The following is a 16,339-nucleotide window of genomic DNA, read 5'->3' on the forward strand; positions in this document are numbered from 1 at the left end:
ACCAAACTAAAAATAACTGCAAAACCAATAACAACAACAAACCCCACCCAACGCAAACAAACAGAAAAAAAAAACCTCCCCCAGAATCCTACTGGAAAAATTGGTTTTTTTCACTATGTATTTGTTTGCTTGACTACTGCTTTCCTAAGAAATTCTGTTGCTTTAACATTTTCAAGCAGCTCTTCACAATTTTCAGAGATTTTTCTGTGGACAAATCTGTTCAAGTTTGATGGCCTTTTAGTTGGTGTATGCCTACTAAAATCAAATATGTCTTACCATTTTACTTTTTCTATTTTCAAGATTCAGTAAAATTCTGAAATAAACCATAGTCTTTCTGGTGGTAGGATATATCCCCCCCACAACTGTGAACACAGCTCCCTTTGGTGCATGTTGGAAAAAAAATGCAATTATTTGAGCAAATTAGAGTACAAGACCCTGTTCAATTTAATTTTGATTTATTCTTATGATCAGGTCAAAAGGGAGTGGTCTGAGACTATAGCCTGTGCAAACCTAAAGAAGCAGATAGAAAAACCCTGGTTTCATTATAATTATTTTGTCCTGCCCTGTAGTTTTAAAATCTACTAAATAATATTCTTTTTCATTAATTCTGGTAAAGCAGGCACTTACTTATTTTTAAGGGGAACCAACTGATAATATTTTGAGACAATTAACCAGTAAATATTTAAGTCCTTGTTTTCCCCTTTGAACAGGAATAGACTCCTGTGCTACTGAGCTGCATGTTGTAGCTGGTAACACTGGCAAAAACTGTGTCAGAATTGCTGTACATTCCTCAGGACAAATTCAAAGCAAGTGTAAACTTCATTATGTATTGTGCTCTGTACACAGTTTTACATAGCTTTTCCACAGGCTAGACAGACATTTCCAAATGAATTTCTTGAGATGATTCACCCTTGAAGTACATGATGCCAACCTAGAAAATTGACAGGAAGCAATTATTCAGATTCTTCTAAATTTTTAATTTTTAAAGCACATTGTTATGTATTTCTCTACTAGGTAGGGTAAAGCATCTTCCTGGCAATACTGGAATGCCCTGAGGATCCCCAAAAGCTTTTTAAAGAATATTTTATTTACTGTGAGGAGGACTTGAGATAACCCTTTTAGGTGCCTGCAAGATTTGTAAAGTCTGGTGAGAACAGATTGGCCATGGATGCCTTCAGCTCAGACTCAACGAAAGGTTTGCTGTGTATGGTTTCAGGCTACTGGCAATACTTGGGATATTAAAAGTGCCATTGCAGCATTAGTGGTGATGATATGGGAGCTCATATGCATGGCTGAGGCCAAGTCCTGTAGAGACTGATCCACCCAAAACTCAGAACTGGGTTTCTGTCTTTCTTTCCTGCTGCTCTGTGGTTCCCCAGAGTCTTGCTTTACTTACTAAATCTAAAGAAAAAGAGATGCTGGACAAAGCACAAAGAATTTGGCTTTGACTTTTGGAACTCGTGGCAAAGCACTTCTTATTTATTTGCAAACAAATGTAAATTTGCTTTCATTTTCAATCAAGGAACAAATTTTCTTAACAGTGCTCAACCCTTGGTAGCAGGTAGATCTCTTTATGGCAGAAGATCTGAGCTGGCACAAGAAAGGAGATTTTATCTGTGAATGCATGTCATTGAAATTAAAACGTTTTTAAGTTTAAAAGGAATGAGCTCTGGAACAACCTCTTTAAAATAGCAATGGAGAGAACAAATGGGGTTGATTTAATGAGGACATTTCATTGGTTCATGAACAGGTTTAGAGGGCCCAGCTGCCTTTAGCAGCAGGAATCTGATATCAGTCATGAGTAACATAGAAAGACACTTCTAAGGTCTGTGTGTTACCAGTCATTACAGTTCTGATTCTACCTTATCTGTTTTTGTCCAAATCTTCTGCTTTGGGATACCATTTTAACTGAGCATTTGTGATCTGTATATAAATGCATTTTCACAAAGGAACAAGTTCTGCACAGTAGGATCAGAGCAATTCTATGGTCCTCAGGTCTATCAGTACAGAGCAGATTTCTCTCTCTACTGAGTATGAAAGCCCATAATCAAGGGAGTAGGCTGCTCTGTAAGAGTATTTGGCCATGAAACAAAAGATAGCCATTCTGTATAAAAGGCATTCAGAATCGTCTGATGCTTCTCCTTCTGGTATTTGAAGATTCTATAGAAAATAGGGGGTTTAAGTAACATGTCTCTTTTGTGAATGAGTAACGAAGTCAAAAGTTGAATGTGCCTAATTAAAGTATTTTTTCATTTAGTTTAGTCACAGGATGATAGAAAAGATTTTTGGAAGGAACCTACGGAGGTCCCCTACTCCAGCCTCTTGCTCAAAGTGGGATGCATTTGACCAGTGTTTGACACTTTCCTGCGTGGCATCCTTGTCACTAAACTGGAAAGACAAAGATTTGATGGATGGACCTTGCAGTGGATAAGGAACAAGTGGAATGGTCATATTTGAAGTGGTGTGGTCAATGGCTTGAAGTGGAGCCCAGTGATGAGTGGTGTTCTTCAGGGGTCTATACTGGGACACTGTTAGCACTGTCTAACATTTTTTGGCAACATTGGCAGTGGCATTGAGCACACTCTCAGCAAGTTTGCTGACAATACCAAGCTTGGTGCACCTTGTTTGGTGCAGTCAACACATTGGAGGGAAGGAATGCCATCCAGAGGGACTTTAACAGGCTTGAGAGGTGGGCCCATGCTAACCTCATGAAGTTCAACAAGGCCAGGTGCAAGGGCCTGCGCCTGAGTCAGGGCAATCCTGAGCGCAAGTACAGGCTGACCAAAGAATAGCTTGAGAGTGTAGGTACAAGTCTAAATTGAGAAAACTGACTCTCAGGCTTTTCATTTCTGTTTGATTTCTTTAAAGCATAGGGAGGAGTAATTTCCTGTATGAAATATTCACTTAAAATACCTACTGCCAGACAAAGTTAATTACCACTAACAGATAGGTAAATTTCCTACAAAAAAAAAAGGAAAAAAAATACTTCATATTCAAGATAATTGATCTATTCAGCATCCTACTAAATGAAATTTAATTGTACAATGTAACTGAAAAGATTTTGAAAAGATTTGTTGCATCCAATTATGCTTATTCTAGCAGGATGCAGTTAAAATTACTTTATTCATTCTATACTCTTCTCAGTATGTTGGGTTGGGATTAAGGAGAGAAGGAAATAAGAATCCATTCTATAAATCTCTTCACCTTCCTTTAGCCTGAGAAAGAGTCAGTTTCTAATTGTCCCACGGATATTTTCTGTGCCAAACTTCATGCATGTGAAGCAGCACAGGTGCTTGCACATTTATAGATTTTGCAAAGTCTATGATCCTTGTTTGCCTTTTCTGTGCATATTGAGGCCATAGCTGGTTTCAGCTAGAGGATCAATTAAAAATGTCAGCTTGTAACTTAAAATATAAAAGAAAGCATACAAAAGATGAAATCAAAAAAGGAAGTAAACTTCCCTTTCAAAGAAAAAGTCCTTTATCTGATAAAATATAGTATGTCTGAGTATCTTAAGCATACTAACAGAAACAGATGTAATTTTTTAACAATGCAAGCCACAAACTAAATTTGATAGCTCTGTTGTGAGCATGGATTGCATAATGTATTTGCATTGTCTGAGACAGTTTTGTAAATGAGCATGGACCACAGGAAAATACCTGAGCAGGTACAGAGATAATATACTGAGAGATTTAATCACCTCAGATTTACAGGTTTTAGCATCAGCAAACTGATGAATTGTCCCCCATTTTTCTAGTGTGAACCTACACATCTTGGTACACAGAATGTTGGTAGATTGACTGGGTTCATGATATGCAAAATGTGGAAGAGTGATCCTGTTTAGATAACAAATGTCTGAACGTTCTGTCCAAAATTCAGACCTTATTTACTAAGGTTCAATCACATACAGTGATTATTCTGAAATGATACATACTGTTTTATTTTCACTAGACTTCTGTCTAGAACTAAAAAGAATGAGTGACAAAAATGGTGGTTGCTCTGATGTAAGCAGCAGAACAAATGGCAACCATCTTACTGGAATGACTCATTCCATTCCGTTTTGCAGATTCAAAAAGATTTTGTAGTGTGAGTAAAATTCATGGAAGTAGAATTATTTAGCTGAACTGGGTACCCATCAAAATCAGTTTAACTTGGATAATTCTAAAATTATTAAAAGTTAGACATATAAACAAAAATTAAAAGATGAAGACTTTGCAGGTATGTTGCTTCTTTTATAGTAAATATTAGATAATCTTATCTGTGGAAAATACTGTTGGCTTGGGTGAACTTATTTTAGGCTCAATATAAAATCAAGATGGTCAACACAAGACACGAATTAATCATCTGACATAATTAAGTACATAAGTACATAATGACTTATTGGTAGCAGTCAAAATAAATTTTATGTATTTATTCAAAGTGATATGAATAATAGAAATACTTATGTAATTCACAGATTTAAAAAAAAAAAATAGCTAATGGTTTCACAGCTGTGGATTTCCAATAGTAGAATATCTTCTGTACATCTTGTTGATGGAATTGCTTGGAAGTACTTTTAGAAGAGTGCTTTTTAAAAATTCAAATATGCATTTGTTCTGGGTAAATGTTCATTCATTTAGATAGCTAGTCTAGCAAGAACTTCATACCAAGAAGGAAAAAAGACAGAAAAATGCAATCAAAATGTAGGAAGTCAGAAACATATTCAAGGTACAAATATTTTTTTGGTTAATTTTTTTAAAGTTTGAAAAAAGAATAAAATCCATTCACTTTATTAATAAAGGGACCCTTTTTTTGTTTTTCTTGGCTCTTCTGAGCCATTCACATGTGAGTTTCAGAATCACTACAAATTCAGATTTCTGTATTTCTACCACTGTTGTGTATACTGAAATACCTCCTAGAGTTTAAGGAATTGTCAGGACTGACGATATGTATTGGGTGTTTTTTTCAGTTTGAAAGCGATTCAGCAAGGAAATTTACCTCCCTGATTATTTGAATAAAGGCTGACACCAGACTTAGCTATGATATGAGTAGTTCTAGGCTTAATCTACATTAGTTCATATTCAAGCTCCATTTTAGTTCCAATATATTATTTCACTGCTTATTTTTCAAAGATTCATACACTTGCCAATTAATATAATAAATATATTCTATCTTATTCACACACTTGTGTATTAACACTATCAATATATTCCTTTTCAGCAGATGATAACAAACATATCATTCCTTTTCAAATTACTATCTGTGAAAGGTTTCTTTAATTATAACTTTTAAATAAGCTCTTGGTAATAACAATGACCAGCTAAATGAAACATTCCTGTTCTTTAGCTTCAAAATTGTCTCTCAGCTGGCTTGCATGTACTGTATGAGTCAGATTTTTAAAAAAAAAAGAAATATAGAAGTGCAGGTTCTTTGACTCGGGCTATACAGCATATGATTGAAGTAAAGAACATCATCTGCTTTGTTCACCAGGGAGTTTTATTATTATTATTTCTCTCTGGTCTTCTACTTTTCTGCTCCTCAAATAAGGCTAATTACAAAGGAAAAAAAGTTGAAACTGGTAGAGAGAGATCCTTTAAAGCCATTCCTTTTGCAGAATGGAACAAAAGAAAGTACTAAGGGCATGGATAGGCCTTGAAAAAAAAGAAAAGAGAAAAACCATCTAATGAGGATGCTGAGATAAGTGCTTGTGAAGAAAACTGGCAAAAAAGGGCTTTTAGTCTAAAATCCATAAATAAGTGGGCATTAGATGGGTACTAGAACATTTTTAACAAGAGAGGCCACCAAACTGTATCATCCTATGCAAGAGCTACTACCCTAAAACTCTTCTTAACAAGAAAAGGGTTTTTTTCTTTGAAATATTAATTTGAAAAAGATATACTTGAAAATTAAGGAGTATTATTCACATCTGTGAATCCATTATAGGGGAAGACACCATCAAAGCTGCTTTAGATATAATTATGAATGCTGTAGATTTTCTAAAGGTCAAAGATCCTAAACGGTATGAAGAATTGTTCACAGCATATCATAGTTCAGACAGGGTTTGACCTCCAGTCTTTCTTTGGGTCTTCTAGTGTGTGCTGAAGAAGCATGCACAGCATCAACTACAGAAGAGTTTAAGAATCAAATCATTTGCCCATCCTCCAAACCTGTTTCTTAATACTCCCGGGTAATTGGGCACTCAGACGTGCTTGATATCCATAGATGTTCGGGTCAGGTGTTGGAGGCTCGGTCTAATTACCAGAGAATGACTGCCAGCTAAGCATTGTCCATTTCAGCTCTCAGTGCTGCTCTTGTAACACATAAAGGAGAAAAACAAATCTGAAAGGGAGAGAAGATAAAAGGACAGGGAAAAATAAACTATAGGACCTGATCCAAAGACTGTAGAAGTTAATGGAAAGTCCCATTAGCTTCAGTGAGGTTTATATTAATCTCATTTTTTAACAAGACTGGTAGTTCTTTATCCAATCATGCATTAGATCTCCTTTCACTCATGTGTACCAGAAAGTTTGCATTTAGTACCAGTGATCTGATCTTGAACATGTTCTGACAAGCTAATGAAATCAGTTGGAAAATTATTTGATTTAACTTTGGGTTTTTTAGAAGTTTCTCTTAATATGAAACTTTAAGGGCTTTGAAAAAAGGTTTCAGTACAACAGCAGTAGTCTCCAGAATAATGTAATGATAATAACAACAACAGCAACAACAATTTGTAAATCCCATGGCTAAAAATCTGTTGTTTACACTTTGGAGCATTTTGATTGTGAATTTAAAAATTTATTTTAAACAGATTTATTAACTGTTTCTTAAACCTGTGGTACACGATACTGCTCCTTTCTTGCTCACTTTTAGTCACACTTCTGGCACATGTTCTGTGCCACAGATGGACCAAGTAAATACACATGTATCTAGTGATCAGGTGTTTGAACTTGATTGCCAGCTAGCAGCTTTTGGTGTGAGAGAGGATTCACCCACAGGTGTCCTACGCTCAGGAGAGTAAATTTTTGGCACTAACTTTTCACAGCAGGTTACCTGTGTAGCTGGTAGCCATTGGCCATTTTATGTCACTTGCTGCAGACTTTCCTAGATTCTGTGTGACTGATGAATAAATATACCAAGATACTTCCAAATGGTTTGGTAGATGTCCTGCAATTATCAAATTTTATTTACTATGGTTCACAATTTGACTTGTTGAGTAGTGAAGCTGAACTAATATGTTGGGTGGTTTTCTTTGTATCAATGATTTTCTTTTTTAGTCAGGGATTTTCCTGAACCATTAGTCATAAAACTGATGTTTTACAAGCTGTTGGTAGTCTAGATATTATGATAATATCTTCTTCATGCAGATTAATAAACCAGATACAGCTGCAGACAAGATGGTGGGCGTTTTTTTTGCGCTTGATTCAAGCTAGAGAGATAATAGTGTTGTTTTCTTGTCAGGCAGTATTTTATTTTGCTTTACTGCACACTCAGTGTCAGTGAAGCATCAGACATAATTCCATAATTAAGTTCTATTGATACTTGCTTTAAAAGCAAAATTATAATCCTTCTGTTTCACACATTAAAGACAGAGTTCAGTCTCTGAATAATGCTGTAACTCTTCAGAAGACACTTGAATTTTCTTTATCACATTTTAAGAAAATAATTACTGATTGCAGCAGAGAAAATTTATATAAATACTTTCTTATTGAAATTTTTCACAGTTTTTTCATGTCTTTGAGTTCAATTAGCTAAATAACCACAATTCCCACAAACTGCAAACTTCATAGACTATATAAAATAGTGTCTTTGATACACTGAGTATCTTGAAACAAGTATCTGGCTAGATATAATAATATATACATTGATGGAAGGTGGTGCCAGTGAATAGTGTATTTGCATGCTTCTCACACTGAGAAATTTCAAGCTTGTGATAGAGCCCTCCCTTCACCCCTGTATTTAAATGTCAGCTGTTTTTAGACAAACCAGACAGAAGATAAATAATTAGAGAGTTAATATTTTATTAGAGGAAGGGGAAAATTCTCTTTTTATTAATCTTTCATATAAACAAGCTGGACAATAAATTGTCATCCTTACCTAGGTCAAAACCAGAGCAAGTTTAGCTAGTTCAATGCAGAAAAATATCTTGTTTTGTTTCATGAAGATGTCAAGGAAGAGGCTTTCTAACTGGAAATGAGCTTCTAACAACATAATAGAACATGTCAGATACATGTCTGCAGAGAAAAAATTGATCACAGAAAATGAATACTTTTCCAAAATATTTCACTTCTGTAAAAATATGTGAAAAATGTGCAGCATATATGATATTAAAACATACAACGAAGTTGTTGTTTAAATCAGAATGCAAATTTCTTCAACTTGATCACAAGGAAAAATGATGATATGGGCCATTCCTTTAAGAGTTGGACTCTATGATCGTTCTGGGTCTCTTCCAACTCAGGCTGTTCTGTGATTCTGTGATTCTGATATGAGGTTGAATGAATGAGTGACAAAAGTGGCCTTGCTGGAAGCTTGGTTTAATTCTTAGCTGTAGCCTGCGTGGTTAATGGAACACAGTTGTGGAAACAAGCAGAAGTTCTCCGAGAGTAACAGCCTAGACTGTGGTTAGTACTGCACTTTGTGCTTTCCTGGTAACTCAGATAGCAAGTTTACATATTTGAATTCAGAACCCTTAAGTGCCCACTGTTGGCTAACATTCAATCTCTTCTTTAGAACAAAACAACTGGTTCCCAGCAAGAAAGCTTCAACTGGAAATGCAGAACATATGGAAGAGCTGCCCACACCTTTGTGGTTCTCTTAAGACTTGAAAAGGTGGGTCAGTAAATCCATCATAGGCATTCTGAAGGCTATCATGCAAGTCTCAGGAGTCTGCCTAGATCTAGACAAGTACAGAAGTGTCCTGGCTGGAGCTGTACTTAGGCCTATCAAGATGAGAGTAGAGCAAAGAAATTCTGTTTCTTGTAACTTCAGGGGTGTTGGCTTCAAGGCAGAGGAGCCACTTACATCTCAGACTTTATCAGCTCAAAAATACTTATGCAGTTTGCTTGTGCAGGGACTTCAGTCCTGACTGACCCAGTAAGATTCTCACAGAGCGTGCTGGGAGATGATAAGATGTGTGAAATGCACAAGAATCACTTCAAGTTTAATCCTGAAAAGGCCTCTCATTGCAGAGTGCAAAAGCAAATGAGCCAACAAGCCTCTCACAGTGAGTTGAATGCAATGGGCATCAGTAATGAGTGAATGTGGGATGACAGTGGGGACACAAATGGCTTTAGCCATCTGTCTTTGGGACCTTAAATCTGGCAGCCAAGAGCAGATAGACACACCCATAAAATGCTTCAAAAAGATGTAAGATTATTAGCCACCTCTCTTTTGGTGGTGCAACAGATTTACAATGGTACGCTGGAACAGATTCATTGTGTCCAGGCATAAAGAAAATCTAAATATATAGTGTGTTGCAATCATAAAGTTGCATTTAAAGATGAATCTGCTGCATTCTAGTTTTTCTTACTGGAAGGATCTAAATTGCATAGTCTATATAATGTTATTAGCACCTATCTAGTAAGACACTTGCAGGTTTATTGCGCAATCTAAAGTAAGCAGAATTTTTACATTCTAAGTTTCACATTTTAGTTGCTGTTAAAGGACTGCAATAAATACTGCTTTACTTGCATTAAGACTGATGGCTAAAACAGCAATAGGAAAAAAGAGGGAACAAGGCTAAGACTGAGTGGCAAAATGAAAGAAAGAGGAAGACTTTCCACCTGTACTGCAAGGCTTCAGTCATCACTGCAGTTGAATCTCTGCATCTCAAAGAAGTTGATTGTGATGAGGTATTCAGACCTAGGGGTGCTTTACTTTTTTTAACTGACTGTGCAGCTAAATCTGCAAACATCATTTGTGGAGGCAAACTGTATCTGTGTACACAAGCTGTTGTACCAGAGGTATGGATAACTACACAGCTCTTGTAGTAACTGAAACCAGGAACCAGGGGTACAGAAACTGTTTCTTGAATGGTATTTGGCTTGAAGACTCCCGGAGTCACAGTTCTTAGGTACAGCACTTCATACTGAAAATATATCTTCCAAGTATAATAGTACTGTATTTGTTTACAGATATTCAAAATATAGAATATATATAGTATAGAATATATAGGGTAGATTTTTTGTTTATTCACAAGCTTACAAGCACTATAGGGCCAAAAGCATATGTACATTTATATACTATGAAAGTGCACTTGCAGTCAGTGAATCACTGCTTATGCAGGCTAACATATCTAGCTGAGCTTCTATGCTTATGTATATTCAACCAAAGGTTTCCGAATATCATGATGTAAGAGATTTTCACTGACCATCCAAATATGCCTACTTTGAAAATAGAATTTGCATCAACATTAGCCAGTATGATAGGACAGAAAGTGAAATGCCCTGTTCAGGAGGTCTGAAGAACTTCCCCTTTTGAAATTTACCATGTATTAATTATGTATGACATTTCAAGGAGTGAGAGTTGTTTGTAGCCTATGGCAATGAGTTACTGAAATGAGACAGAAGAAAATGTGTCAGCATATCAAATTACGCAGATATTGGTAGTCTAGATGTTATTTGGTAGTTTGGAAAGCTATGTTTGGTGTTGTGAAATTAAGGTACTGTGCACTGGGTTTGAATGGCAGTACCACATTTCTCTTAAAATGACAATACTGAAGTAATTGGGTGAAAAGAAATGTAATTCCTATCTTGTGGCAATGCTGCAAAGAGAAACAATAAATAAAATATATTCCTATAACATTCTGAAGGTAATAAAAATGATGATAGAAATACTAAAATACATTTCAACTCCCTCCCTTCCCCCCCAAAAAAACTTAGCAACCTCCTTCTCATTCAACAAAATAAGGGAAAAGTTTATTGAGGATTATATGATGTGTGTAAATATTTTGTTTTTCCATGTTTTTTGGGAGGATATCTTTGTCTAATAGTAATTTTAGCTAAAATCACTACTAGACAAAGATACTTCTACTAAAAATTCCAAAGGAGCTCCTCCTTCACATAGGAGAAGGATCCCCAGCATTCTGGAAATCAGTTTTGGTTTCTATAAAATTTAATACTGCTCTATTTTACAGTATGTTGGATGTTACATACTGTATTAGCTTTATCTTTACAGTATGTTTGTTTGTTATTTTTATATATTTTGATCCCATGGAAAGAGAAACTGTCTTTCTCACAGCTGAAGACAAGCTGTTGAAATGGCTGCCAGCAGAATTCTGGCGTTAAAAGAAAAACAACAAAACCAACCAAAAACGAACCAAAAAATATCTTGCAAACTGGAAGTAGTTGAACCAGTCACAAATCTTTTGACATTCCTCCTGTCCTACCCACTTGGGTGCCTGTCTTCTCAAACGTGAGGTTCATGAGTATTAACCAGCCAATTTACCAACAGTATCTGAAGAAGATTTTTGTATAGAATCTCTGATTTTTTAAGGACATAAAAAGGAGACATCCTTTTTTATATTGTTGCAATCTCCATTGTCCATTGTAGGGGAATCTGGATGGGAGTTTCTTGAAGCCTCAGGACCCACTGCTGCAGAGTGCAAGATGATCCATCCTTAGCCTGGGTAAACATTCTCATCTGTGGTGGTACACATCGTTAAGGATTGCAGCCCATCTCAAGGTTAAATCAGTTATTATCTAATCAGTCAAATCTGTCATTATCTAATGGACTCAACATTCCAGTTTATCAAAATGTAAAAGCAATGGCATTATTTTAGCAAGCAAAAATTTAAGGTGGGAATAGGAGTTCCTACAGTATGTGCAAACATTGACTAGAACATCTGTGTGCCTTAGTGTTTTCTTTTCACTGCTGCCCCTGTTTGGAGTTTTCTGGTTTGTGTTGCCCATATTCAGTACTGCAACAGCTTTATGTCCACTATTCTTATAGGAGACTTCAGAATTCATCAGAAAACACTAATAAATGTCATTCTTGTTGACCTAGTTTTTAGATTTTGTAGCATATTCTAGCTCATGGTTCTCTTTCTTTTTTAATATAAATTAATTTTAAGTAATTTTAAGCATTTTAACAGTTTCCAAAGCACTTTTGTTTTGCAGGAGTGTGCTGTACTGGAGTATTACTCATGGTTCAATACTCAGAATACAGGCTGTATGCAAGCTATGAGTGCTTTTAATTTCAATGACAGGTAGTACTTCACACTCAACAGAGGTTTTTCTCTTACATTTTGTTATGTTAATGCTCTTCCAGTCAATTATATATGTACTGAAGTATTCTCTTCTCCTTAGGTTTTACCCTTTTATCCCTGTGCCTTCCATCAGTGTATTAAACTGACTAACGTCTGTTGTGTTTGCTCTTGGACTCCAAAGTGTCCAAGCAGTGTGTTCAGTAAAGTACTTTTATTTTGAGACGGTTATATTAGGAAGCTCAGGAGTATCTACTCTAGCTTGAATAGGCAGACATGAGGTTTGTGATGGTCTGTAGTTCCCTAAGAAGTGGTGAAATGAAGAAGTATTTAATAATCTGCATCCTCTGTGCAAATAAAATTATCCTGATAGTTGAAATCGCCTCTGAGCCAAGCAGAAAACTCTTGTCAATTGTCATCTTCATGCGTGGGTATTAGGTCATCTTTCATACCAATAATCTTTGTGAGAGCAAGCGAATGCCCTCACTTTTGATATTCAGTGGCAAACCAGAACAAGAAGTGGAGAATAGGTTTAATGCACCTGGTGTATGGTAGCTGGGAAGAAATGCTGCAGTATTTTGTATTGTTGATGTCCACACATGGTTACCATGTGTGGACATCAAACCACATAGTTTATGGTATTGCTAGAGCAGTTTAACAACTACATGGTTAGTACTATTTTGGGGAGCAGGTCATGATGGTTCAGCAGGATGGAGAAGTCACCTACCCAGGTGAAGATAATGTTCAAAGGACTGGTAGACAAAAAAACTATCATTAGCTCGCCAAACTACATACCTAGCCTGTCAGTTGTACAATGCAAGTCATGAATTATGTGGTTGTACAGAGAGTGGTTTCTCTGTGATAGAAATGTTTATAAAGTGCTCATTCTTTAATGCTGTTGGTTCTTGAAAACAACAGCAAAAATCTCTCTTCTATGTTTTTCTGTTCTAAAAGAAAATTTGAACACAATATGAGAGGAAAAGTGACACTTTGGGCATTTATACTGCATTCATCCCTATCATATGGAACTATTACTGTATTCTCTATTACATGTAAAAAATAAAAAAAAATAAAGAAAAAAAAATAAAGCCTGGTTTTGATAAAAGTTAGCAAAATGTTAGCAAAATGTCTGTGAGGATTGTTTCTTAACAATGAAAAAAGAAAAATGGTTCTTGCTTACTTAAACTCCCTAGTCTTTTTTGTCTACAAGGACATGCATTTCTTCACTCTTGTTACCATGTCATCTTCCTCCTCAGTCCCTGTTAATGTCTTCTTCTGGTCTTATCCTGCTGTGACTGAGCATTACAAAATTTTTCACGCCTCCATGCGCAAGTCTATCAACCAATTAGTTTTCAGAGCACATGATACATATAGATGGCATGGCAGTGGGTTCAGACCTAGGTCAACATACTCCCAGCTTTTAATCAATATGAAAAAGGTATAGGTCTACATTATCAGTGGTATCGATTTAGAGAGAGGATTGTTCATTTTTGCTTCTTTTTCAAACTTACTTCCAGCTGTGATCATCACCACTGTTATTCCGATTTTTGTCTCAACAGTCACCACAGAATTTCTCACTGTGACAAACACTAATTTTAAACAGGCACCTGAAATGTATCAAAGTATGAGTCTCATAGTGACTCTTGATGGAGGTTTGTTGCACATCTTGCATATCCATCTTTTAGACCATTCCAGTAAGATATCCAGTTTTTGCATCTAATTACCTTCTGTTTTCCTTTGAAAAAGTTTGGAAGACTTGTTGGTGAGGACTTTTGAGGAAAGTCTGCCTCAAAAATGCTTGTAAGCTAATGTAGAACATAATGTGTAACATATTTTAATTGAAGCAAAAGTCAGATTTTCAAAGTCTGAATTGAAATAATCAGGGATCAATTATTATCAGTTTTGTGTAATGGAGATTGAAACAAATATGAGTAAAATGGTTGGACATCCTCTAACTGGACTGAATCTTGGCATTTTGATGGAGGTAATGTATCACTTCATAAATACACTGAGGGTTTAGAATCAAGTCTATCTCAGCAGAAAAAAGGGAAATGCTTTTCAGAAATATATGTTTTCTGCAACTTTAGGAGACAGGGAAAAGCTTTTCTGCTGGTTGCTCTTTTATTTTATAGTAAAGAGGAACTTTATACCTCCACAGTCTCTTTAATTTTATTGAGTATGCTAGAGCATAAATCTATGTCTGTGATCTACCTCTTTCATGTATTAACTTGATTGTTCTTTCTTGTAGAATTTCCGTTTTGTCATTATAACTAAAATGAGAAATATGCCTAGTTGTTTAAAACAAATACACCTTTATGTTGTTGTAAAGTTTAGATAATAGAAAATTAGATGGTACTTACTGTAGTAAAAGCAACATAAAACTAGAAGCATTATGGAAATAAAGAAGGGTGTTCACAATTAGAAGGTACTGCCAATTTGTTCTATTTATTTTCATTTTCTCCATTCTTTTTCTGTTATGAGATTACAAGATCACCTGTAATCAATAGGATTGAGATTATTTATATTAATTTTGATTTAAAAAAATCCAGTAACTGGGATATACTGATATCAAAGCCACCTAGGGAAGATAAAAATACTATGTTTATTATATTTTTGCTCTATTTTTACCTATACAATAATTAAGCTCTAATGATGATAATGTCCCACTATCACTTATTTCAGTGGCAACAGAAGTTAGATTGGCCCTTCACTGCATACCATGAGTCAAAAGAGTAGGTCTGCAAATTTTCACATTCCAAAATCACATGAAATCAACAGATTTCCATCTTTTCTAGACAAATAGTCTCTGCTGCTTCTACTCTCTTTGACGGAGTTGGAGCTATTATAATTCCACATAATACCCTGAGTAACTGTATTGTAATACAGCACACATTTTAAAATAGTTCTGATACTATCAAAAAAGATAATATTTTTTATATCTTTTTCTACAGGAATGTTGATTATCAGTGACTATGGTAAAACAAGATTGGTAAAATATATATTCTTTTGCAAGTTTAAAAAAAGGCTACCCAAGATAAAATTCTCAATCTATACTTGGGCATTCAAAAACTTATTTTATATCTTAGAAGTAATAATTTCTCTAGGCAAGGTAAATGGGAAACCAGCAGTGCTAATTATGAATCTTCCTGACTGAGTCGTTCAGTATCAAATGCAGGTGTTTAGCTTCAGACAGCAAGCAAAACTGAAAAAAAAAAAAAGACGTCTTGTTTCTTTGTTTAGCACCAACTGTATTCTGCTTTGCCTAATCCCCAAATCCACTGAGCTGGATAGTTGTTACCAGTCATCTCCAGTCTGTATGAACATAGCTAATTTCTTATTTTTGACTAAAACAAGTGAATTTTGCCCAAAGATGTACAAAAAGCCCCTATGGAATTGTGACCTAGATGGGCTATCATTGTGGGAAAGGTGGTCTAGAGACAGGTCACTAAAGCCTTTTTTCTTTTTAGTTCATTTGAACTATTGAACTTGTGAAAATATTCAGCTTTCTGTGTGTTGGGGTTTTTTTTTTTGAGATGGGTTTTGGTGCCTGAGCTTTGAAACACGTATGATCAGACCCAGCTTATCTGTGAGGCTGCTGGGTTTTCTAACTTGCAGTGCTGGAAAACACACCGATCTTGGGAAATCAAGCTAATGTCTCTCAGCTGTGCAGAAGAAGTGTGAACAGCTCTGTCAAATGAGCTACCCCCATCTCCTTTTTTTCAGGCAGCATCTTATACTGGAGCAGTCACTTCACATTTGCCATTTGAGCAGTTGTGATATAACTGCTGTTTTATTGCCTATAGGAGAGTTTCTGTGAGGAATCAGAAGCTGGTCTTTCAGCTTCCCTGGCCAGGAAAGGTTTTGGTCACAGGACTCCATTGCTGGTGAATGCATAAGGAGTCCTGACAGGATTACGAGAGAATATGAACACACAGCTCTGGCCTAAAGGTTGCTAATTGACCAAATGGTAATACGAGGGGAAGTATTTTCCAGCCTTGAACCTCTGCCCCCAGATAAGTATATTAAATGCCGTCAGTTAACCCCTTGAGTGCAATGACCCAGTGCTGCCAGGGACACTCCTGGTGTGATAGGCCCTTACGTGTCCTAATCAGTGGTGATGTATCAAGTAGAGTCATAGGTCCAGATGAGTTCCTTTGT

Source organism: Pseudopodoces humilis, chromosome 1, assembly GCF_049639895.1.
Source record: "Pseudopodoces humilis isolate 2021_Gansu_Grassland_sample_001 chromosome 1, ASM4963989v1, whole genome shotgun sequence".
Lineage (NCBI taxonomy): Eukaryota > Metazoa > Chordata > Aves > Passeriformes > Paridae > Pseudopodoces > Pseudopodoces humilis.